This window comes from Diceros bicornis, chromosome 26 (assembly GCF_020826845.1).
Source record: "Diceros bicornis minor isolate mBicDic1 chromosome 26, mDicBic1.mat.cur, whole genome shotgun sequence".
In the NCBI taxonomy this organism is placed as follows: domain Eukaryota; kingdom Metazoa; phylum Chordata; class Mammalia; order Perissodactyla; family Rhinocerotidae; genus Diceros; species Diceros bicornis.
The window spans coordinates 25,910,776-25,937,411 of NC_080765.1; the positions used below are offsets into that span (position 1 = coordinate 25,910,776).

Genomic DNA, 26,636 nt, shown 5'->3' on the forward strand with positions numbered 1-26,636 from the left:
ACCACTAAAAGCGGTAGATCCGGTTTGAGCCAAGGAGAAAAGTCAAACACATAAAGAAATGAGGAACTAAGAGAATAGTTGAAGTCAGAAATGTTTCATGGGCACTCTGACTTTCCTACATTCAAGACAATGGGATACTTGACTGGGTGACAAGGCAAAAGCAAAGAAGGCCTAAAATCTTGAAGCCAAACAGCTCAAATGAACAGCTCTTCTTAGTGAAAAGTAAATATTGTCACCAGATTCACTTTGAAAATTCTCTGCTCTGTACTAAGAGGGACAGGACTGTCCAACATGGCTAGAAATCTCTAGTACAATTTCTCAGTTCTACCTTTCTTGGAGAGGAGGGAGTGCTGAATGATATAAAAAAAATTACTCAAGGTTGTAAAAACAGAAAAAAATTCTTCCTAAGTCCTTATATTTAAAAAGGCTCTGTGGTATTAGTATTTGAAACAGCAGTGAACAGCATGGAAGAATGCAGGGCTCAATTAACCCAGTGAACAAAAAGGCTCAAAAGTCAAATTATGGTAATAACTTAGTAGCCAAACTCTCACCAAGTCCCGATTCTCGCTGTTTCGATCTCCGTCAGATGCCAGTTCAGCAAATATACTTTCAATCATGTCATTAATGCTTCCAAGCATTTTGATGTTTTTCTTAAACAAAACATATAGATATTAGTAACATTTATTCATTATTTTTATTTCTGTTTTTAGAGTGTAATCTAGGAAAAAGGAGGGATTTTTACCTCCAATTTATGTGCTTCGTCGCCAAGAATCTTGTTCTGCCTCTTATTTTCTTGAGCACATTTCTTTGCTTCATTGATCTATACAAATACGTAATAATGGATTCAGAATTCAAAAACATTAATTATAGTGATAGTGAAACCTATCTCACATGGGTAAGTCCTTACAGATATAAAAAAAGTGGTAGTTTACATATAAGAGGCTTGTTTTGAATTTAGACTGTTATACATGGTAATGAAATGGGACACTAGGATGAAAGAAGAGACAGCAAAATAAGTGAACTAGAAGAAAGAGGAAGTATACTTCAAGGTCAAGCCATGAAAATAAAAATTAAAGGATGATTATACCTTCTTTTCACAAACAGATATTTTTTCGGCCAGTTCTGAGTTTTCTTTCAAGTAATTCTTCTTCTTCTCAGAAATTTGATGTAAATTAACTAAAAAGAGATAAAAATTATTTCTCAGATTATTACCAAAACCAATAAAATGGAATTACCCCAATGTGTCAACAGCAAAGGCACATTATTGGCACTATGAGAGTAAATAACTTTTTAGCACGACTACGATCCCTGAAGAAAGCAAGTTTCAGTTAGTGGCATTTTAAATGCGGGAAACAAATATAGAAAGAAGAACCCTATTTCAATGAGATTCCCATTTAATCTTTTTTCAAAGATGGGGAAACAATGTCTTAGCCTAACATCCCATCGTTAGGCAATATTTTTAGAAAATGTGAACAGTTCACACAGCCCTGTCATCACCAGAGGGGAAACAGAGAAAATTCAAGCAACCCTTGTACTTATATTCTGTCCTCCAATTATCACATAAAATAAACAGATCAGTGCAATTGCTTTAAAAAACAAAAATCAAAAGGAAAAAAGAAAAAAAAAAACACCTGACTTCTTCCAGGTTTTCCCCACCCTTTAATATTACCCAGAGAGATTCCTCTAAATGTCACTTGACCAGCTACTGAAAAGTCTCTCACGCCTTCCTGCTGCCCAGCAGATTCCCCTTCATGAGAGCCAGGGTGGGAGGCTCAGGAGGACAAGGTCTTTGGAATCAAACACACTTGGGTACAACCTTGGCTTTACCACTTAGTCGCTAGAGGACCTGGATAACTCACAATCCCTATAAGACAATATCCTTCAGCCCCAAGGTGAGAATGTTACGATCCACCATTACAGGAATACAGCACACGTGAAGCACCCAGTAACAGATGGATAACACATGGAAAGCTCCAGAACATAGCCCACAATTCCACACTCCTCTCAGAGGCGTTTAATTCTCTCACCTGACCACAAAGTGCAAACTTATCTTCTATTTGCCCAGCATGAGAGCTCTGATACCCTGGTCACTCTTCTCACCACCAGCACTGCTGCATTCGCTGTGACAAACTCCAGCAGCTGAGGGCCTACTAAGTGTCAGGCAGCCACCCTGGCTCTCAACAGACAGCACCACTTAATCATCACAGTCTGGGAAGCCCGTACAGAATGTCTTATCCCTATTTTGCATTGGGTTCATTTCCACCCATTCTCCACTGGCATGAGTGGCTCCCTCCGCTTCAGACTCATAACCCAGGGTCGTGACACACACTTTGCCTGGCAATACCTGGTTCTTCTCTCAGCCATAAACTTCTTGATAGGCTCTAGTAGTGTTTTATCATCTCTACATTTCACCAAGAGCCAGGTCATGTCAACATATTCACTCCAAACTTCAGCCTCATGCCATCACTTGCTTCCTAAACATTTCTATGCAAAATTAAACTCACCCTATCGTCCCACTCCCATGATCCATTCCTCCTGCGGGTCTCTTATCTCAATAGATGGCAACTCCCCTTATGTTGTCATTTAGTTTCCAACCCCAGAAGAGTAAAATTTTCAAGCGTCAAAAAGTCAATTAGCGGGGCCGGCCCAGTGGCGCAAGAGGTTAAGTGCGCGTGCGCTGCTGCGGCGGCCCGGGGTTCGACGGTTCGGATCCCGGGCGCGCATCGACGCACCACTTGTCAAGCCATGCTGTGGCGGCGTCCCATGAAAAGTGGAGGAAGATGGACATGGATATTAGCCCAGGGCCAATCTTCCTCACCAAAAAGAGGAGGACTGGCAGATGTTAGCTCAGGGCCCATCTTCCTCACACACACAAAAAAAAGTCAATTAGACATCAGAAGTCACTGTATTTACTCCCAATTGAATTAAAACCCACATCAAACACTAGAACTGAGAAAATATTACAAAGGAAACTAAAGCCTAAACTCTTACCTTGATATACTCGAGGCTTTACCTAGGAGAGGAAGAAACAAAATTAAATATGATGTCAAAACATATTATTAGTGAAAATCTATCATTCTGACAAAATATCAAAATAATAATCCAATGAAATTAAAGTCATCATTTTGTTCAGCATAATGATTAATTATAGGATTAAAAATAAGGGAAAATTATAATTTCCTGTTTAAGTCATAAAACTTCACAACCATCACTGATAAAGAGCACAAAAGTAAATTACTTATTTTTGATCAAAAGATCTGTTTATGCTCTATTAAGTGAACACTATTTAATTTTGATAATGGATATGGCAAACATTTTTATAAACACTCTAATGCATCATTTCCCTGATTTTTTTTGTCAAACCCAATATCCACACTGACGTCCAGAACCTGGGATTGTTTTAAAAGCCTCCAAAAAAACTTAAAAAGAAAAGGCAAAATCTTTGTACTAAGATATACCTCTTTCAATCAATAGAAAGCCTGTCTGAAATCTTACAGAGTTGGCTGATTGCTGAATTAATAAACAATTACAGCACATCAGGTCCTATGATTTTCCCAGACCACTAAAAACAGAGGGTCATCAAATGAGAAAGAGAGTGGGAGATGGCTGGAGAACAAGCACAATAAACAACAGAAATGACAGCTAACATTTCAAGAAAGGGCAAAAAGTGCTTCCCAGCCCGGAGGCATCCCCTGTGGAATTACAGCTCAATAAAATCCAGGCAGGACCCCATTTTAATACCACGGAAAGACACATTTTCTTGACCCCTAAAACATATTTTCCCATTCAAGAGTTTTAAATGATGCTCAGACACTGAGGTCAGCCCAAAAAACATGCCAAGGTACCAGGATATCATTACAGTATCAAAAGCCAGTCATAATAACAATGTCATAGGACAATGCATCCACGGAGGACAAACAGAAAATCTCAGATATTCCTTTAACTTCACATGATGCTCAGGAAACAGTGAACTTCCCTGTCCCTTGTTACCCAACCCCACAGGCAGGGACAAGTGGGAAGTGGGATGGGCTCAAGAAATACTTAATATCGGGGTTTCCTTTTGAAGGGAAGGGTTTATAAATTGTAGTTTTCTCATTGAAAATATATCGTTGTCTTGCTCAATGAGTTCTTTACTAAAAAGATTAGAATATTTTACAAAGTTAACTTCCATTTCAAACGTTAATTTGTGTTTAAGTTAGTGATCTAAAGGAAATAAGAGAGCTGGACTCCTGGATTCTGATCCAGCTTGTAAGGAGCTTGGAAGCTGTCACTCCTGTCCACATAACAAGATACAAGCTGAACAAATTGAAAGTCAAAAACTCTTCATAGATCTATCAGAGAACTGATGTCACAAACGCCGCCTGCAGAATCAGAGACCCAGACTGGGCAATACAGAAAATCACCCCTTATTGGAGCAGAAGCCCAAGGTCAGAAATCTCTGCAGAAACCAGAACATCATGGTAGGAAAACATTTACTGTAATTGATGAATTCCTGGATGCTCAGTGTGGACAAGCAAGAGATTTAAAAATGCCAGGGTGCCCAATCTGGAAGGTTTCCCATACTTGTGTGAGTTTTATCCCCAGGAATCCTAACAGTTTCTCACAGTAAATACTGGAGAAAAATCCCCTCGTGCTATTGGCAGGGACAGGGGAAAAATAGCTATTTAGAAATAAACTCACAGTATTCTGTTCTTCTTAAAAAGACTTGCCCACAAGAGAAACTACTTTAGCAGAGACTTACTGGTGTTTTTCCAAAGACTAAGTGACCTAGGTGAAGGGAAATACCCAATTCCAGAGCTCTCTCTTCTTCCTGTCTCACCTAAGAGTAAACTCAGCCTAACCACTAGCCAGATAAATATAAATCCTCAGACTAAAGGCCTGTTTACCTCAATTGTTCCTTTAAACCAGGACACGACATCCAGCTTTCAACAAAACCTTACAAGGCAAACTAAAAGAAAAAACCACACAGGTTGAACACAGCGAGAAAGCATTAGAATCACACTCAGTATGGCAGAGAGGATGGAATTATCAGGCTAAGAATCGAAAACCATGATGAATAACATGCTAAGGGCTCTAGCAAAAAAAGCGGACAACATGCAAGAAGAGATGGTGAATATAAGCAGTGATGAAAATTATAAGGATCCAAAAGAAATTCTAGAAATCAAAATCCCCATAACAGAAATGAAGAATGCCTTTGATGCATTCATTAAGAGACTCGACATAGCTGAGGAAAGAATCAACCAGTTTGAAGAAATGTCAGTAGAAACTTTCAAAACAGAAATGCAAAGAAAAAAAAATACCCAAAATACAGCACACAAAATCCAAGACCAGTGAGACGATTACAAAAGATGTAACATATACATAATGGGAATACCAGCAGAATAAAGGAAAGGAGGAAATATTTGAAGCAATAATGACTGAGAAGTTTCCAAAATTACTGATAGTTGTGAAACCATAGATCCAGGAAGCTCAAAGAATTCCAAGCAGGATAAATACAAAACAAGAAAAAATGTACATCTAGACACATAATATTCAAACTACAGAAAAGCAAAGACAAAAAATTGTAAAAGAAGCAAGGGGCAGGGGGGTATAGCGTTTTACCCATAGAGGAACAAGGATAAGAAGTACATTCAACTTCTCTTCAGAACTCGACAAGAAAGTAGAATGAAATATTTAAAGTATTAAAAGAAAGGAACCATCAACCTAGATTTCTGCAGCCAGTGAACTTATCCTTCAAAACAAGACTACAGAGTAAGGAAAATTATCAGGGATAATGAGGGGCATCACTTTAACGGTAAAGGGTCAATTCTCCAAGAAGACATAGCAATCCCTAACATGTGTGCATTAACAACACAGCGGCAAAATTCATGAGGCAAAAACTGACAGAATTGCTAGGAGAAATAGATGAATCCATTATTATAGCTGGAGACTTCAAAACCCTCTATCATTGGCAGATCCAACTTACAGAAATTCAATAAGAATACAGTTGAACTGATCAGCATCTTCAATCAAATGGATCTATTGACATCTGTAGAAGACTTCATCCAACAGCACAATATACCTTCTTCTCAAGCTCACATAAAACATTCACTCAGATACACCATATTCGGGGCCATAAAATACATCCTAACAAATTTAAAGTAAAAGAAATCATAGAAACTATGTTCTTAGACCACAATGGATTCAAACTAGAAATCAGTAACAGAAAGATAGCTGGAAAACTACAAAAAATTTGGAGACTAAACAACACATTTCTAAAGAACACACGGGTCAAAGAAGACATCTCAACAGAAATTTAAAAATAATTCAATCTAAATGATAATGAAAATAGGACTTATTAAAATTTGTGGGATGCAGTGAAAGCAGTACTTAGAGGGAAATTTGTGGTACTGAATGTAAATAAAAGTTTCAGTGACTACCAAAATTCCTACTTATTGATGATTAAAAGTCTATCCATTAATTACTTTAGTATACTCACAGCAAGGACGGTTCTCCAGAGGAAAATTAAAAATGCAGAAATTCCCAAAGAAGTAATAATAATGGTCAACTTCCACAGAATTCCAAAAACATCAGGCCCAAGACGGAAATGGTCAGGCAGAATATGGACTGGCTGAAATAATAATGGAGATCATGAGGAACCTCAAAGACATTTACAATACATCTGTCACAAAGAGTCACCTTTAGAAACCCTAAACCAGCCTCCAGGAGGTAACCAAACCTCTCAAATATCTCCTCATGGAGGAGAGGGAAGACAGATGGATTAAAAGGAGCAGGAGGAAACTTTTGGGAGTGACGAGTGTGTTTACTATCTTAATGGGGTGATGGTTTCATTGCTGCAAACATATGTTAAATATCAACAAATTGTATTCAATAAAATGGTGCTGTTATTATACAAAAATTATACCGCACTTAAGCTGTAGGAAAAAAATCTAATACGCACACTTGGAGATTTTATTTTGCTGACAAACACATTGCAAATATTTTTTAAATAGTCAACAGAACATGAACTATGAACTTATAAACCAATTAAATTGAAAAATAAGTAAAATCAAACTTAGAGTGGATGGGAAGCCTCAGTCTTCTGTTGTATATTCATGAAGTACCTGGATAAAATTATTTGGAACATCACCAAAAATATACCCAAATGTATGGAAGAATGGGAAAAAATAACAATGAAAAATGTGTGCTAAAGATACAAATGAGAATAATATAGAGAGAGATGTTTATAGAAATGTACATAACTGAGAGACATGGGCAGCTGCTATTATAATAACACTGGGATTATTACTCCCACAAAAATTAATTCCAAATTTTTGTTTAGCCCCAATTTCTAAACCTATTGGGGTTTTCTTTCAATGTTCACTTTGATTCTGAACCAGAGCACATAATGTCAGATTTCTGAAGTACATAAAGATTTTCATAACAGTGTAATCTTGTATATTATGATTAAAACTAAGAGAACTGTAGTTAGTTAAAAACACACTTCCAAATAGCCAATAAAAAGAATTCACATTCCTATTTTACAGTATTGCACCTAAATCAATCAATAGCAATCATGAAAATTAATTTGTAAAGGAATACAAAATTTCTAGGATGTATGTTCATCAAAACAAAAGGCAAATGTCCTTTTACAAAAACTAGACCTATATGTATTTTAGAAGAAAATAGACTCACAATGTAATTCACACTAATCTACATACCAAGCTTTAGTTTTGTGCAAATAAAACTTCTCTAGAAAGTGGCCTCTGAAATCTATAATGTTTTCATCTTCAGCCCTCACAGCTGGGGTCAGTCAAATGTGTGCTCATGGGAAACATACACTGTCTTTGAGTCGCCACCGTCTGAGAGAGCAGTAGCTCAGCACAATGGTTAAACATGTGGATCAAATGCACAAAAAAGACAAAGACCATCTGGTCACTACCTGGTAAAACATCCCCAGTCATGGGCACTCTTGTTACATCTGGCAACTGTTGGGAGCTGATATCAGTAGTTCAATCCTACCTAGATTCGATCCAATGGGGCCAATAAACCTGAGGTTCTGATACTCAATGGCCATGGGCAAGGGAGGAGGTGGAAACACAAGACAAGTGAGTTTATCCAGGTACTCAAAGATGAGGTAGGGAAAGAGAGGTTATCTCATCTCTGAGAATGCAGCCTAAGCAGAAGGGGGAAAATTCTAATAAAGACTATCAAGAAATTTCTGCCTTCATAGACTCAAAGGAAACAGAATAGATTCTCCTTTGGTTGGAGGTATTCATTGGGATGATTCTGCCTCAACGTGAGGGTTGTTCCTGACCACTGGACCTTTCCAGATCCCTAAGAATCTGATGCATGCCAGTCAAAACAAATCTACTTATCTCTAAGGGCTGTTCTCAGTCTCTCTCTCTCCTCTCAGGGTAGAAGTGTTTTTTAATGAGAGAGTGAAAACTTGCACAGTGGGAATCTGGAATTTCTTTAACTGTGGACAATCTTAAGGACATTAAGGACGTCCTTAATGTCCTTTTTGCTTTGTGTAAATCAACACTCTGGACATGAACACTTTACTAAGGAAAGGATAACTCATTCACCTTCTGGTCATGTCACTCCTAATGATTTCCCCATTATAAACATCCCAGCAGGATGCAGCCACTTATTTTCTGATGGACTTCTCAGGGCTCCCATCAACCTGGTTGGACACAGAGTCCCTGGGGGCAGCTTCCAAGAGCAGAAAGGAAGGGACGACTCAGAAGTTGCTAAAAGTCAACAAGCCAGAAAGCACCGAGCACAAAAGACATTCCACTTTTTAACAGACTAGCACCAACACCAATGCTTAGATACCACTGTTCCCAGGGCTGCCAGCCTTCACATATATGAATCACGTACTCACAGGGAAACAAACTACACATGAGATGGACCCTACACCTGCAGAGCTTGAAGCAGGATCTTGACAAGGCTTCCAGGAGCTTGTCTAACTCTCATGACTCCCATTAAATAAGAATTCCTTACATATTTAAAAACAACTTTATTGAGATATAATTCATATATCATACAATTCTCCCATTGAAGACTTACAACTCAATGACTTTTAATATATTCACAAATCCTTCCTTCTTGATGCTATAAAGTTACTACTTTCAGGTTTCCATCCTGTCGACCCTGCTGTGTTTGGTCCAAGCAATGCTGACAGGACCCAGAACTTGATGTGGACAGCTGTGGCCAGAACCCATTCAGGCGGGTCAAGCAACCTGGCCTGAGGTCCTCAGTCTTAGGAATGTCTGAGTTCCCAGCCAGGAACCCATGAAAAATTTATTTACCCACCATGTGAAAGAGCCCAATAAGAAGGAGGAAACATCTGATGCCAATGTCTACTCACGTTTGTGTCTGGGTAACCGGCAAACCCGAGCAGGAGGAGCCAGAAGATCAACCTCTGTGCCCCCATGTCCTGGTCCTCTCAGGGGATCGTGGTCAGGAGGAAGGAGGTGTGGAGGGAGGGATGCAAAGGGCGTGAGGGGAGGGGTGGAGGAAGAAGGGGGTGAGGGGAGAGGTGGGGAGTGGGTCGGGGGGAGAGGTTGGAATTGGGGGTGGGATTGGGGAGGGGGTGTGGCAGGAAGGGTGGTTTTGGTCACCGGGGAGGAGGAGAAGAGGGGTGTCAGGGAAAGTACTGGGTCAGATCAAGTCCTAGAGGGGAAGGAGGAGGGTTCAGACAGGTCAGTAGGTCAGTAGGTCAGCAGGACACAAGGAGCAGTGAAGTGGACTCTCAGGAGCAGTTGGAGGGGACGAGGGCTTCGTCTTCCTCCGAGTCTTCTCCTGTCTGGGCGCTGCCTTAGCAACCGCGATGCTTTATACTCACCTTTGACCAATCCCCTGCCTTCACCCCTGGTTCATCACCGTGGACACCGTGTGACCTCACTTTTAGAATGCCCCTCCCCCACCCTCACCGGGAGCCACCCCAACAGCAGGTCCTTTCTGGAACCTTCACAGACCTTCTGGTTTCTGGTCCTTCCCAACCCAGGTCCGCTCTCCCCGACTCTGGCACTCCCTTCTTCCTTTCTGACATCCCAAGGTTTCCCATGGCCATTGACTGAAAAACAGACAAAGCACAGCGTGACTTTCAAGTGAAGTGAAAAGAAGAATCAAATACACAAGTAGAGTGTACTCAGGCTGAGAAAAGGGTCACAGGGGACTTGGGTCTGGGAGGGGATGTTGGGAGAGGGGAGGTTGAGGCTAAGAGACTCCAGAGGGAAAAGGGGCCAGAAAGAAGCTTTGCCCAGGGACCAACTTTGCTTGGGGTGTGCCCTGCTCAGAAGATGAGGTCAAACCAGCTGGCCATGGTCACACCCCTTGCTCCTCGACCTGGGACCAATGGTCAGTCATTGCTGTGGTGATGATAATATTGTCATATGATAGTCCTGCTGATGTATTATTGTTATTGGTGTTATTGTGGGAGAGGGTGAAGCCACTCTGACACATGGCAGGGTCCTGGGGAGGCTCGCCTCTCTCTCTCTCTTCTCCTCAGGATCTGCTAAGCTCCACGCAACACCTCCACTCTAAGTGCACCCTGTCAGGGTCCCTGTCCCTACCCTGGGCCCTTGTCCCCAGAGCATCCCTACCCTGGTCACTGTCTGGCATCAGGACCCAGGCACAGCCCTTTCAAAAGTGCTCATATCTGTTGATGTGATCCATCTGACACCAAACTGCTTCCCTAAGGTTGACAACAGTTTTTTGCCTACTCCAGGAACACTTTTGTGAACCGTGTTTCCACATAGTCTGGTCAACATTGAAGATCAGGAAATTTTTAGCAATTTTTACTTTTTTTAAGTTAATATTTTAATGTGACATTTGTAAAACTTAACATTTTTCTTTCTTGTGTGAAATCTCTATATAAATGTCTTCTGAACATTTGTTTATATTGGTGTATGGATTGGGTCTAAACCTTGTACAAAAGTTAAAAAAAAAAAATTTAACAAAGGTTTTACGAGCCGCTGGTATTCAGGAGCTGAACTCACCTGCAGTTCTGCGTTTCTTCTGCAGCCAGTTTCAGTCTCTTCTCTGCCGCTGACAGCTGCTGCTGCTTTTCCACCCGCTCACGGTCTTGCATTCTCAGCTTCCTAAGAGAGGAAAGACACATGCATTATCCGTAGTCCATGTGAAATTCTGCCTTTCTCCCCTCCCAGAAATCCAAACGGCAAGATTCAAATGTCCCCTCCGATCCTACCCCACAAATGCATAGATGGACAAACATAATCAGAGGAAAGCATTTAAGCCCCCCATTAGAGCACAAAGAAAAATCAAACTCCATCCTGCTGGCAAGTCTTTGGCAATTCTGAGCTTCTCTTCACAGCTCTGTGTTCCTAGTCATTAGTAAATGAACTAAACAAATATAAAAAGCACATTTGAGACGCACCATGTGCCCTCCCAGGCTCAGGCTCTTGTCACTGGGACAGCACAAGCTCATTTTCTTTCAGCTCATCACAAGTAAGCACATTAGGATTAAGTAGAGGTTCATGACTTGTCTGATTTCTCCCAGGGAGAGACCTGAGGCCATGACACAGCCATAGATCCTTGCTGGACATGGGGTCATAACATTGGACAATTAACTACTAGACACTTCTACAGTTCAAGAATGGAACTCCTGCCACCTACTTCAAAGATCCTAGTTGAGAATGGAAACCATGCTGAATGAAAAATTATCTGAATCGCCCCATAATCAGGGTATGTCCTGAAAATGGAAAACTTTCAAATTGAGGATATCAATAACAGGTAGATTGATTTCATTAACAAGTACCTTGATTTCATTGACAGTGAAGGCTGCAAAGGGCAATGGCTTAAGGCAGATGTGTTGTGTTGCCTTCAAACTACTTTGTTCAAGGTTCTGATTCAAAAGATTCTCAACTTGACATTGGATTTGCTAGGGATCACACACAAAATTAAAAGAGCTCTAGGAAACAGGGACAAAAACACTAAAGAGACAAAGTTCACGCATTTGTTTCTGGCCACCCAGCCAATCTTTCAGCAAATGCTTTCTGGACTGGCTGGAACAGAGTGGGTGCATTGTAAGGTGATGGGGATATAGAGAGAAGTAGGGCACTATCCCCACCCTAAAACATCTCACAGTTTAATGCAAACAAGATGCCAGTGAGGACAGAGCCACCCTACCCCAGCCCTGGGCAGGGAGAACACAAACCTGGCTCTTGAGGGAATATAAGAAAAGTTTTGCCTTTGAACATGGATGAGTGGGTCTGAAGTCCCTCATCTCCCCCTGAGAACCATAGGAAACATTGGCCAAAATATGAAATTCATGATAGAATACACCAGATTGCTAACAAGCCAGTAAAGAAACTGAGGCCAAGATGGAGAAGAAGGATGCCCAGGATTAAGGTCAGCCTGGCTTTTGGGGCCACTTTCCCCAAGGTTCATCAACTAATCCCAGAGGAGACTTCTGAGATGCAAAGACGCTGAGCTGCATTTGCACACATGCCTGGGCACAGAAGTCAAACAACTGGACTTCATGGTCAGTCAGCGAAGGTCACCCTAGAAAATCCTGCGGGCCTCAGTGGGGTCCCAGGAGATTTACACACTGAGAATAAAGGCAGACAGAAAACACAATGGCCTTAGGAGGGACTAAGCCTGCAGTGAGTGGTCTCAGTCGCTAACTGGATTAATAGGATTCAGTACTGCTGGCGTCCCTGATCATATGCCAGGTGTAAACTCCCATCTTTTCTGCAGCAAGATGACATCAGACGAGGCCTCAATTTTTCTCTAAATATTTTCTACCCAATGTCTAGAATTTAGTAAGAAATGATAGACATATGGCAGGTCAGGACAATACAATGGGATTGAAACCTAGAGTACAGTGTAAATGAACCCAGAGGGTTCCAGATAATGAAGTGATTAAAGCTGGTACTAGTACGCCCTCCAATCTTAAATTAATTACAAATAAGAATTTCTAACAACCAGTTAGAACGGAAAGGAAGATGCAGATTACAAAAATCAAGGCAGAAAGGAGAAACACCATTCTGTACTGACTGAATATCGCAAAAAAATGGTGGTCAATATTCTCAAAAAATAATAATTATCTACATTGATCTACACATTCACTAATACAACCGTATTTGTAACTATCAACACATGAATATCTTACTCTTCTGTGACCACCTTCTTTGTCCACAGATTTCATCAAGAATGACTATGTTCTTCTTTAGCACTTTTAATTCTGCTTCCTTTGCCCCTTTAACAGATCTCAATGCCTCACAGTTGTCTTCTAGTTTCTTTCTCCTTTCTGTACAGCTTAAAACAATTTTCTTTGTGTGTGTGCACATGTTCCAAAGAACTTGGTTGTGGTGGGGAGAGCAGAAAGGAGAGAATCCAGAAGGTAAGAAGCCATTTTTTACCTTCCCACTGCAAACACATTTTTACCATATGGGGTTTTCATCCCAACAAGCAACATACCTTCCAGGTTACATTTTTCAGATGTCAAGCCTCTCTGCTTCGAATCCTTGAATCCTCAACTCATATCTCCTGACTTTAAGACAGATTTGAGAAAAGGTATTCAAGAAGTAATGATTGTGCAACAATGTGAATGTACTTAACACTACTAAAAGGTACACTTAAAGATGGTTAAATGGTAAATTTTATGTTATGTGTATTTAACCATACTTAAAAACAAGAAAATTAAAAAAGAAGTAATGATGTTTAGTTCTCTGATTTATGTAATCTATGGGAGTAACTTTCTGCTATTTGATCCGCCTCTTGATCTTAAGCTGAGCATTTTCCTTCTCTACATGTTGTTCTTCACACTTCAACTTTGCTTCATTAACATGAACTTCACTAAGGGGAATTCGAACGTAAAGCAAAACATTCTCACTAATGACTTAGTTCTCAAGAAGAAAAATCCCTAATAGATAACATATAAATTTAATATTCTAAGACACCACACATTTGTTCTCCACCAAAGATAAGGTGTGTATAATGAAATTCTTGCAGCAAATATAGGTAGTTTACTTCTGAAATTCCTGAGGTGTTCATTGAAATATCACCTCTCAAGTTCTCTGTAGATTTTTCTATTCTGATATTTGCACGTAGGATAGAAATAAAACATGTACTGGATTTCAATAGAAACACTGGACGACATGCTAAAAAGAAGAAATGCCAAAAAAAACATGTCCCACATCAGCCCCTGTATCATTAAAAGCAGTAGATCCGGTTTGAGCCAAGGAGAAAAGTCAAACACATAAAGAAATGAGGAACTAAGAGAATAGTTGAAGTCAGAAACGTTTCATAGGCACTCTGACTTTCCTACATTCAAGACTGAGATACCTGACTGGGTGACAAGGCAAAAGCAAAGACGACCTAAAATCTTGAAGCCAAACAGCTCAAATGAACAGCTTTTCTTAGTGAACGGTAAATATTGTCCCCAGATTCACCTTGGAAATTCTGTGCTCTGTACTATGAGGGACAGGACTGTCCAACATAGCTAGAAATCTGTTCTACAATTTCTCAGTTCTACATTTCTTGGAGGGGAGGGAGTGCTGAATGATATAAAAAATTAACCCATGGTATAAAAACAAAAATATTCCTAAATCCTTAAATTAAAAATGGCATTGTGGTATTACTAGTTGAAAAAGCAGGGAACAGCAGGGAATAACGCAAGGCTCAATTCACCCAATGAACAAAAAGGTTCAAAAGTCAAATTACAGTAATAACTTAGTAGCAAAACTTGCACCGAGTCATGGTTCTTGACATTCCGATTTCTCTCGGATTGCAACTTAACCTGTATACTTTGAACAATGTTATTAATGATTTCGTTAGTGCTTTCAAGTGTTTTGATGCCACTCTTTTGATGCTATTCTTTAACAAAACATATAGAGATTAGTAATATTTACTCCTTACTTTTACTTCCGTTTTCAGAGTGTAAACTAGGAAAAAGAAGGGATTTTTACATTAAATTTATGTGCTTCATCACAGATTATCTTATTTTGCCTCTTTTTTCTTGAGCACATTTCTTTGCTTCCTTGAGCTACGAATATGTAATAAAAGATTCAGAATTCAAAAATATTAATTACAGTGATAGCAAAACATATCTGCCATGAGTAAGTCCTTACAGAAATAAAAAAAAGACGTACTTTACATATAAAAGGCTTGCTTTGAATTTAGACTGTTACACAATGTAATGAAATGGGACACTAGGATGACAGAAAAGACACCAAACTAAGTCAACTAGAAGGAAGAGGAAGTACTTCAAGGTGAAGCCAAGAAAATAAACATTAAAGGAGGATTATACCTTCTGTTCACAAATGGATATTGTTTTGACAAGTTGTGAGTTTTCTTTCAAGTAATTCCTCATCTTCTCGGAAATTTGATGTAAATTAACTAAAAAGAGAAAAAACTATTTCTCAGATTATTACCAAAACCAATAAAATCAAATTACCCCAATGTGTCAACAGCAAAGGCACATTATTGGCACCATGAGCGTAAATAACTTTTTAGCACGACTATGATCCCTGAAGAAAGCAAGTTTCAGTTAGTGGCATTTTAAATGCAGGAAACAAATTTAGAAAGAAGAACCCTATTTCAATGAGATTCCCATTTAATGTTTTTTCAAAGATGGGGAAACAATGTCTTAGCCTAACATCCCATCGTTAGGCAATATTCTTATAAATGTGAACAGTTCAAATAGCCCTGTCATCACCAGAGGGGAAATAGAGAAAATTTAAGCAACCTATGTACTTATATTCTGTCCTGCAAATATCAAATCAAATGAACAGATCAGTGCAACTGCTTTATAAAACAAAAATCAAAAGGAAAAAGAAAGAAAAATACAAAACACCTGATTTCTTCCTGGTTTTCCCACCCTTTAATATTACCCAGAGAGAGTCCTCTAAATGTCACTGGACAGGCTACTGAAAAGTCTCTCACGCCTTCCTGCTGCCCAGCAGATTCCCCTTCATGAGAGCCAGGGTGGGAGGCTCAGGAGGACAAGGTCTTTGGAACCAAACACACTTGGGTACAACTTGGCTTTACCACTTAGTCGCTAGAGGACCTGGATAACTCACAATCCCTATAAGACAATATCCTTCAGCCCCAAGGTGAGAATGTTACGATCCACCATTACAGGAATACAGCACACGTAAAGCACCCAGTAACAGATGGATAACACATGGAAAGCTCCAGAACATAGCCCACAATTCCACACTCCTCTCAGAGGCGTTTAATTCTCTCACCTGACCACAAAGTGCAAACTTATCTTCTATTTGCCCAGCATGAGAGCTCTGATACCCTGGTCACTCTTCTCACCACCAGCACTGCTGCATTCGCTGTGACAAACACCAGCAGCTGAGGGCCTACTAAGTGTCAGGCAGCCACCCTGGCTCTCAACAGACAGCACCACTTAATCATCACAGTCTGGGAAGCCCGTACAGAATGTCTTATCCCTATTTTGCATCAGGTTCATTTCCACCCATTCTCCACTGGCATGAGTGGCTCCCTCCGCTTCAGACTCATAACCCATGCTTTGCCTGGCAATACCTGGTTCTTCTCTAAGCCTTAAGCTTCTTGATCGGCTCCAATAGTGTTTCATCATCTCTACATTTCACCAAGAGCCTTGTCATGTCAACGTACTCACTGCAAACTTCAGCCTCATGCCATCACTTGCTTCCTAAACCTTTCTATGCAAACTTAAACTCATCCTATTCTCCTTACTCCCATGATCTGTTCCTCCTGCCGGTCTCTTATCTCAATAAATGGCAACTCCCTCTACATTGTCATTTAGACTCCTACCAGGGAAGAGTAAAATTTTCAAGGTTTAAAAAGTCAATTAGACATCAGAAGTCACTGTATTTACTCCCAATTGAATTAAATCTACATCAAACACCAGCACTGAGAAAATGTTACAAAGAAAACTAAAGCCTAAAATCTTACCTTGATATACTTGAGGCTTTATCTAAGAGAAGAAACAAAATTAAATTTGATGTCAAAACTATTATTAGTAGTAAAAATGTATGGTTCCTGATAGAATATCAAAATAATAACCCAATGAAATTATAATTATCATTTTGTTCAGCATAATAATTCATAGGATTAAAAATAAGAAGAAATTATAATTTCCTGTTTAAGTCATGAAACTTCACAAAGTTTGTGCTCTTGATAAAGAGCACAAAGCAACTAACTTATTGTTGATCAAAAGATCTGTTTACCTTCTGCTAAATGAACACTGATCATTTCATTTTCATAATGAACGTGGTAGGCATTTTTATACACACACCAATGCATCATTTACTCGAATTTTTTTGTCAACCCCAATATCCACACTGAAGTCCAGAACCTGGGATTGTTTTAAAAGCATCCAAAAAAAATCAAATGAAAAAGAGAGGCAAAATCTTTGTACTAAGATATGCCTCTTTCACTCACTAGAAAGCTTTTCTGAAATCTTACAGAGTTGGCTGCTTGCTGAATTGAAAAAGAATTACAGCACATCAGGTCCTATGATTTTCTCAGGCCACTAAAAATAGAGGGTCATCAAATGAGAAATGGAGTGGGAGATGGCTAGAGAACAAGCACAATCAACAACAGAAATGACAGCTAAGATTTCAAGAAAGGGCAAAAAGTTCTTCCCAGATAGGAGTCATCCCCTGTGGAATTATAGCTCAATAAATCCAGACAGAATCCCATTTCAGGGCCGGCCCGGCGGCTTAGCGGTTAAGTGCACGCGCTCTGCTACTGGCGGCCTGGGTTCAGATCCTGGGCACGCACCGTCGCACCGCTTCTCCGGCCATGCTGAGGCCACGTCCCACATACAGCAACCAGAAGGATGTGCAACTATGACATACAACTATCTACTGGGGCTTTGGGGAAATAAAAAAAGGAAGAGCATTGGCAATAGATGTTAGCTCAGAGCCGGTCTTCCTCAGCAAAAAGAGGAGGATTAGCGTGGATGTTAGCTCAGGACTGATCTCACATACAAAAAAAAAAAAAAAAAATTAACTCTTTAAAAAAAAAAAAAGAATCCCATTTTAATACCATGGAAAGATTCATTTTCTTGACCCCTAAAACATATTTTCCCTTTAAAAAGTTTTAAATGATGATCAGATGCTGAGGCCAGTCCAAAAAACTTGCCAAGATATTGGAATATCATTACAGTGTCAAAAGTCATGCATAATAATGTTGTTATAGGACAATGCATCCATGGAGGGCAAATGGAAATCATGGATATTCCTTCAACTTCACATGATGCTAAGGAAACAATGAGCTTCCCTGTCCCTTGTCACCCAACCCAACAGCAGGGGCAAGTGGAACGAGGGATGGGTTCCTAAAATAGTTAATATTTATGTTTTCTTTTTAAAGGGCAGGGTTTATAAATTGATGTTTTATCATTAAGAATATATTGTTGTCTTACTCACTGAGTTCTTTTTAGAGTATTTTACAAGGTTAACTTCCATTTCAAACATTTTTATGTTCAAGCTAGTAATCTAAAGGAAATAAATAAAACAACAAGACTCCTAGATTCAAGTTTCGCTTGTAAGGTGCTTGGAAGTTGTCACTCCTGTCCACATAACAAGAAAAAAGCGAACAAACTGAAGGTCAAAAACTCTTCATAGATGTATCAGAGAACTGATGTGAGAGGGCCAACTCTTGCCTGCAGAATTAGAGAACCACACTGGCAGGTACAGACAGTCACCACTTATTGGAGCAGAAGCCCAAGGTCAGAAATCTCTGTGGGAACAAGAACGCCATGGTAGGAAAACTTATACTGTAAGTGATGAATTCCTGGAGGCTCATTGTAGATAAGCAAGAGACTTAAAAATGCCAGAGTGCCCAATCTTGAGGGGTTCCCATACTTGTGTGAGTTTTATCTCCAGGAATCCTAACAGGCTCTTACAGTAAATACTGGAGAAAAATCCCCGCATGCTATTGGCAGGGACAGGGGAAAAATAGTCATTTAGAAATAAATTCATAGTATTCTGTTATTCTTAAAAAGACCTGCCCACAAGAGAAACTACTTTAGCAGAGACTTACTGGTGTTTTTCCAAAGACTAAGTGACCTACGTGAAGGGAAATACCCAACTCCAGAGCTCTCTCTTCTTCCTGTCTCACCTAAGAGTAAACTCAGCCTAACCCCTAGCCAGATAAATATAAATCCTCAGTCTACAGGCCTATTTACCTCAATTGTTCTTTTAAACCAGGACATGACATCCAGCTTTCAAAAAAACCTTAAAAGGCAGACTAAAAGAAAAAACCACACAGGTTGAACACAGAGGGCAAGCAATAGAATCACACCCAGTATGGCAGAGATGATGGAATTATCAGGCTAAGAATCGAAAACCGTGATGATTAACATGCTAAGGGCTCTAGCAAAAAAAGTGGACAACATGCAAGAAGAGATGGTGAACATAAGAAGAGATGAAAATTATAAGGATCCAAAAGCAATTCTAGAAATCAAAAACACCATAACAGAAATGAGGAATGCCTTTGATGTTTTCATTAACAGACTCGACATAGCTGAGCAAAGAATCAATGAGCTTGAGAAATGCCGGTAGAAACTTCCAAAACAGAAAGAAATGCAAAGAAAAGTACCCAAAATACAGCACACAAAATCCAAGACCAGTGGGATAATTACAAAAGATGTAACATATACATTATGGGACTATCAGGAGAAGAAAGAAAAAGAAGAAATATTTGAAGCAATAATGACTGATGATTTTCCAAAATTAATGATAGCCACCAAACCATAGATCCAGGCAGTTCAAAGAATTCCAAAGAGGATAAACACCAAATAAGAAAAAAATGTACACCTAGACACATAATATTCAAACTACAGAAAAGCAAAGGCAAAGCAAAGATTTGAAAGAAGCCAAGGGTGGGGCAGGGGTAGGCGGTATAACATTTTACCCGTAGAGGAACAAGCATAAGAAATACATCTGACTTCTCTTCAGAAACAGTACAATAAACAAGAAAGTAGAATAAAATATTTAAAATGTTGAAAGAAAGGAACCATCAACCAGTTTCTGTAAGCCAGTGAACTTATCCTTCAAAACAACACTACAGAGTAAGGAAAATTATCATGGATAATGAAGAACTTTAACGGTAAAGGGGTCAATTCTCCAAGAAGACATAGCAATCCCTAATATGTATGTATTAATAATAGTGTCAAAATACAGCAGGCAAAAACTGGTAGAATTCCTAGGAGAAAGAGATGAATCCATTATTACAGCTGGAGACTTCAACACCTTCTGTCAGTCACTGACAGATCCAGCTTACAGAAATTCAGTAAGAATACAGTTGAACTGAACAGCATCTTCAATCAACTGGATCTATTGACATCTGTAGAAGACTTCATCCAACAGCACAATATACATTCTTCTCAAGTTCACATAGAACATATTCATTCAGATACACCAGACACAGAGCCAAAAAATACAACTTAACAAATTTAAACTACTAGAAATCATAGAAACTCTGTTCTCAGACCATTATGGATTTAAACTAGAAATCAATAAAAGAAAGATGGCTGGAAAACTACAAAAAATTTAGAGACTAAATAACACACTTCTGAAGAACACATGGGTCAAAGAAGACATCTCAACAGAAATTTAAAAATAATTCAATCTAAATGATAATGAAAATAGGACTTATTAAAATTTGTGGGATGCAGTGAAAGTAGTACTTAGAGGGAAATTTGTAGTACTGCATGTAATAAAAGGTCCAGTGACTGTCAAAATTCATACTCATTTATGATTAAAAGTCTATCCTTAAAGTACTTTAGCATACTCACAGCAAGAACAGTTCTCCAGAGGAAAATTAAAAATGCAGAAATTCCCAAAGAAGTAATAATAATGGTCAACTTCCACAGAATTCCAAAAACATCAGGCCCAAGATGGAAATGGTCAGGCAGAATATGGACTGGCTAAAATAATATTGGAGATCATGAGGAACCTCAAAGGCATTTGCAATCCATCTGTCACAAAGAGTCATCTTTAGAAACCCTAAACCAGCCCTCCAGGAGGTACCCATACCCTCAAATATCTCCCCTTGGAGGAGAGGGAGGACAGATAGATTAAAAGGAGCAGGAGGAAACTTTTGGGAGTGATGAGTGTGTTTACTGTCTTAATGTGGTGATGGTTTCATTGCTGCATACATATATGAAACATCAACAAATTATTATTATACTTAAATTACTACCACACTTAAGCAATAGGAAAAAAATCTAATACGCATACTGTTAGAGATTTTATTTTGCTGACAAACATTGCAAATCTTTTTTAAAATAGTTAACAGAACTTAGACTATGAATTTATAAGCCAATTAAAATTGAAAAATAATTAAAATCAAACTTAGAGTGGATGGGAAGCCTAGGTCTTTTATTGTATATTCATGAAGTACCTGGATAAAATTATTGGGGAACGCCTCCAAAAATACACTGAAATGTATGGATGAATGGGAAAAATAACAATCAAAAATGTGTGTTAAAGATACAAATGAGAATAATAGAGAGAGAGATGTCTATAGAAATGCACATAACTGAGAGACATGGGCAGCTACTATTATAATAACACTGGGATTATTACTCCCACAAAAATTAATTCATTCCAGATTTTTGTTTAGTCCAAGTTTCTAAAACTATTGAGGTTTTCTTTCAATGTTCACTTTGATTCTGAACCAGAGCACATAATGTCAGATTTCTGAAATACATAAACATTTGCATAACAGTGTGATCTTGCATATTATAATTAAAACTATGAGAATTGAAGTTAGTTAAAAACACACTTCCAATTAGCCAATAAAAAGAATTCACATTCGTATTTTACAATATTGCACCGAAATCAATCAATAGCAATCATGAAAATTAATTTGTAAAGGAATATAAAATTTTTAGGATGTATGTTCATTGAAACAAAAGGCAAACATTGTTTTACAAAACCTAGATCTGTAAGTATTTTAGAAGAAAATAAACTCATGATGTAATTCATACTAATCCATATACCAAGATTCAGTTTTGTGCAAATAAAACCTCCCTAGAAAGTGGACTCTGAAACCAATAACATTTTCATCTTCAGCCCTCACAGCTGGGGTCAGTCAAATGTGTGCTCGTGGGAAACACACACTGTCTTTGAAGTCACCACTGTCTGAGGGAGCAGTAGCTCAGCACAATGGTTAGACATGTGGATCAAATGCACAAAAAAGACAAAGATCATTTTGTCACTACCTGGTAAAACATCCTCAGTCATGGGCACTCTTGTTACATCTGGCAACTGTCAGGAGCTGATATCAGTAGTTCACTCCTACCTAGATTCGATCCAATGGGGTCCATAAGCTGAGTTTCTGATATTCAATGACGAGGAGCATGGGTGGATGTGGGAAATGCAAGACAAGTGAGTTTATCCAGGTGCTCCAAGATGAGGTAGGAGAGAGAGCTTAACTCATCTATGAGAATGCAGCCTAGGTAGTGGGGCGGGGGGGAATTCCAACAAAGACTATCAAGGAATTTCCGCCTTCATAGACTCAAAGGAAACAGAACAGATTCTTCTTTGATGGGAGGTATTCTTTGGGATGATTCCTGACCACTGGATCTTTCCAGATCCCTAAGAATCTGGTGCATGCCAATCAAAACAAATCTACTTATCTCGAAGAGCTGTTCTGAGTCTTTCTCTCTCTCTCCTCTGAGGGTAGAAGTGTTTTTTAATGAGAGAATAGGAAAACTTTCACAGAAGGAATCTGTAATTTCTTTATATTTGGACAATCCTAAGGACATTAAGGACCCTTTTTGCTTTGTGTAAATCAACACTCTGGACATGAACACTTTACGAAGGAAAGGATAACTCATTCACCTCCTGGTCATGTCACTCCTAATGATTTCCCCATTATAAACATCCCAGCAGGATGCAGCCACTTATTTTCTGATGGATTTCTCAGGGCTCCCATCAACCTGGTTGGACACAGAGTTCTTGGGGGCAGCTTCCAAGAGCAGAAAGGAAGGGACGACTCAGAAGTTGCTAAAAGTCAACAAGTCAGAAAGCGCAGAGCACAAATGACATTCCACTTTTTAGCAGACTAGCACCAACACCAATGCTTAGATACCACTGTTCCCAGGGCTGCCAGCCTTCACATACATGAATCATGTACTTATAGGGAAACAAACTACACAAAAGATGGACCCTACACCTGCAGAGCTTGAAGCAGGATCTTGACAAGGCTTCCAGGAGTCTAACTCCCATGACTCCTATTAAATAAGAGTTCCTTACATTTTTAAAAACAACTTTATTGAGCTATAATTCACATATCTTACAATTCTCCTATTGAAGACTTACAACTCAATGGCTTTCAGTATATTCACAAATCCTTCCTTCTTGACACTATAAAGTTACTATTTTCAGGTTTCCATCCTGTCGACCCTGCTGTGTTTGGTCCAAGCAATGCTGACAGGACCCAGAACTTGATGTGGACAGCTGTGGCCAGAACCCATTCAGGCTGGTCAAGCAACCTGGCCTGAGGTTCTTAGTCTTCAAGAATGTCTGAGTTCCCATCCAGGAACCCATGAAAAAGCTGTTTTTTAACCACCATGTGGAAGAGCCCAATAAAAAGGAGGAAACATCTGATGCCAATGTTTACTCACGTTTGTGTCTGGGTAACCGGGAAACCCGAGCAGGAGGAGCCAGAAGATCAACCTCTGCGCCTCCGCATCCTGGTCGTCTCAGGGGACCTGTGGTCAGGAGGAAGGAGGTGTGGAGGGAGGGATGCAAAAGGCGTGAGGGGAGGGGTGGGGGAGGAAGGGGGTGAGGGGAGAGCTGGGGAGTGGGTCATGGGGACAGGTTGGAATTGGGGGTGGGATTCAGGAAGGGGTGTGGCAGGAAGGGGAGTTTTGGGCACCTGGGAGGAGAAGAGGGGTGTCACGCCTGAGTCAGGGAAAGTATTGGGTCAGATCAAGTCCTAGAGGGGAAGGAGGAGGGTTCAGACAGGTCAGTAGGTCAGCAGGACACAAGGAGCAGTGAAGTGGACTCTCAGGAGCAGTTGGAGGGGACGAGGGCTTTGTCTTCCTCCGAGTCTTCTCCTGTCTGGGCGCTGCCTTAGCAACCACGATGCTTTATACTCGCCTTTGACCAATCCCCTGCCTTCACCCCTGGGTCATCACAGAGGACACCCCATGTGACCTCATTTTTTGAATGCCTTTTCCCCACTGGTGCCCAACCAAGAGCCATCCCAATGACAGGTCCTCTCTGGAACGTTCACAGATCTTCTGGTTTCTGGTCCGTCCCCTGTCCCGCACTTCTGGCACTCCCTCCTTCCTTTCTGACCTCCCAAGGTTTCCAATGGCCATTGGGTGAAAAGCATACAAAGCAAAAGATGAGCGAAGTGAGAGAAGAATCAGATACACAAGCAGAGTGGGAGGTTCTCACCCCCCTCTCAGCAACTCATACCATAAGCAGACAGACCATCTGTAAGATGCAGAAGATCTTAACAGCAAACCATCTTAATCATGTAGATGTATCCATATATCCACCTATACCCATAAAACAACTGTTGAGGGCCCATTAATTTAAGATATGATACATTTACTAAATTAACTATTTTTATTTTGTCCATACAGCAAATTTTATTATATTTCAGAGGAATGAAATCACACCCAGCACATTTCTGGTAATGTAATTGTGTTAGAAGTCACTGACAGAAAGCTAACTAGAAATTCCCATATGTTTGGAAACTGAGAAGTACCTTTATAAATGAAATCTGAGTATAAGAAGAAATCCCAAAGGAAAAGAGGCTACATTTGAACTGAATGATAGGATCATGATTAAATGGTGATAAAATATTTCTTCTTTTAGGCGGGATATTCCACTTAGTGTGACAAGACTGTATGATTTCAAAATCATTCCTAATTAACCAGACATTTTCACACCTGAAACAATGGCGAATATGTCACTTATCTATGTCACCCTGCTACCTGTTAGCACAGGCTTTACGTTATGAACCTCAGTGGGGAAAATCCAAGCTGACGCTCATGATTGATCTCCCGGGATCTCCAGGAAAGTCAGAATTTTAAGAGAAAAAGTTCATCATCTTCTCTCCTGGGGGACCTGGGGACAACATCCAGAGCACTTGGCAGCACCACGAGTGATGGGCGGGGAGAGCCAAGTAAGTGGGTAGGGGCCCAGGGACCCAGGTGACTGGGACAAACCCCACTGGTGATCCTCTCTCCTGGGCCCCATCCTGAGCTTCCTAAGGTGCTGTTCTGCATGACTGCACACAGTGTTTCCCCAACTCATTCAGGCCCATGGTAGCTTAAAATCATTGCTTTAAATCTCACTACTTTTTATTATTATGTAAATTTATATTAAACAGGAAACATTCTACCACTGTTGTAATGGAAAATCAATGTCTTTTACCATAAATATAAAGAAACCATTAAAAAAAAAGCAAGCAAAACAAAAACAAAACAAGGACAACAAAACAACAGTGCATACTAAATTCTGGTGAGATGCTGTTGCCTGCCTGAAGAGCCCCAGAGGGGGCCTGTCCTAGTTATACAAGGAGAGACCAGTACAGAAGGGGCGGAAGTCAGACTAGCCCAGAAGTGAATGGGAGAGAGGCCCAGCCTGTCAGGGACTGGGGGCTTCCAGGAAGGGTGCCAGGGTCACCCTGATCACGGCTCCAGCAGGGAGGAGGGAAAGAAGGAGAAGTGACAGAGCTTGGGGGCCTGGAACAGGTCATTCATGTAGCCAAGGAAGTGCTTGTTCCCCAAAGCCAGTGTCAGCCTCATGCCGGGGAGCCCTTCGTGGCCACTCGAGGCCAGGCCAGGAGCCTTGGGCTCAAAGCCCAGCTGTGCTGCTTCCCAGCTGTGTGACCCTGAGCGGGTTTCCTTCATTAAAATGGGAGTGTCCATGCCTGTGTCCAAAGACTGTCACAAGGACAAGCAGCAGCCACGTGCTGAGCCCCTGAGCACATCAGCAGCATCATCTCCCAGGGGCACCTGTCCTCCTAGACCTGGTGTCTTAGAAGGTGTGCAGCCATTAAAGGGAACAATGATACAACCAAAGGCCCCTCCTGTTACGGGCCTGTGCTAAACACAGCACTATGCAGGCATCATGTCATGGGGTCCTGAGGTCAGTACCATCTCTATCCCCTGATGGGGAGTCAGGTTCAGAGTGGTCAGGGACAGGGCTGTACCCAGGCTGAGAAAAAGGTCAGAGGTGACTTGGGTCTGGGAGAGGATGTTGGGAGAGGGGGAGGCTGACGCCTGGAGCCTCCAGAGGGAGAAGGGGCCAGAGAGAAGCTTTGCCCAGGGCCCAGCTGTGCTTGGGGTCTGCCCTGCTCTAAAGATGAGGCCAAACCTGGCAGCCATGGTCACACCCCTTGCTCCTCGACGTGGGACCAATGGTCAGTCATTGCTGTGCTGATGATAATATTGTCATATGATAGTCCTGCTGATGTGTTATTGTGGTTGTTATTGTGGGAGAGGGTGAAGCCCACTCTGACACATGGCAGGGTCCTGGGGAGGCTCGCCTCTCTCTCTCTCTTCTCCTGGGGATCTGCTAAGCTCCATGCAACACCTCCACTCTAAGTGCGCCCTGTCAGTGTCCCTGTCCCTACCCTGGGCCCTTGTCCCCAGAGCAACCCTACCCTGGTCATTCTCTGGCATCTCAGCACCCACGTATAGCCTTCCAGGAGGC

The 26,636-nt window shown here is 40.5% G+C and overlaps 1 long non-coding RNA gene across 2 annotated transcripts; it reads right to left on the bottom strand.

The window, feature by feature from the left end:
• Positions 1–1,104: 1,104 nt before the first annotated feature.
• Positions 1,105–11,031, bottom strand: LOC131422501 (uncharacterized). 2 transcript variants are annotated; one of them, XR_009224087.1, is made up of 4 exons: positions 10,986–11,031; positions 6,479–6,610; positions 2,992–3,013; positions 1,105–1,176 (listed from the first exon to the last, which is right to left on the bottom strand). It is a non-coding gene; the product is annotated as an uncharacterized LOC131422501 (long non-coding RNA). The 2 variants fall into 2 exon arrangements; XR_009224086.1 differs by lacking the exon at positions 10,986–11,031 and adding an exon at positions 9,353–9,430.
• Between the last annotated feature and the right edge of the window lie 15,605 nt (positions 11,032–26,636).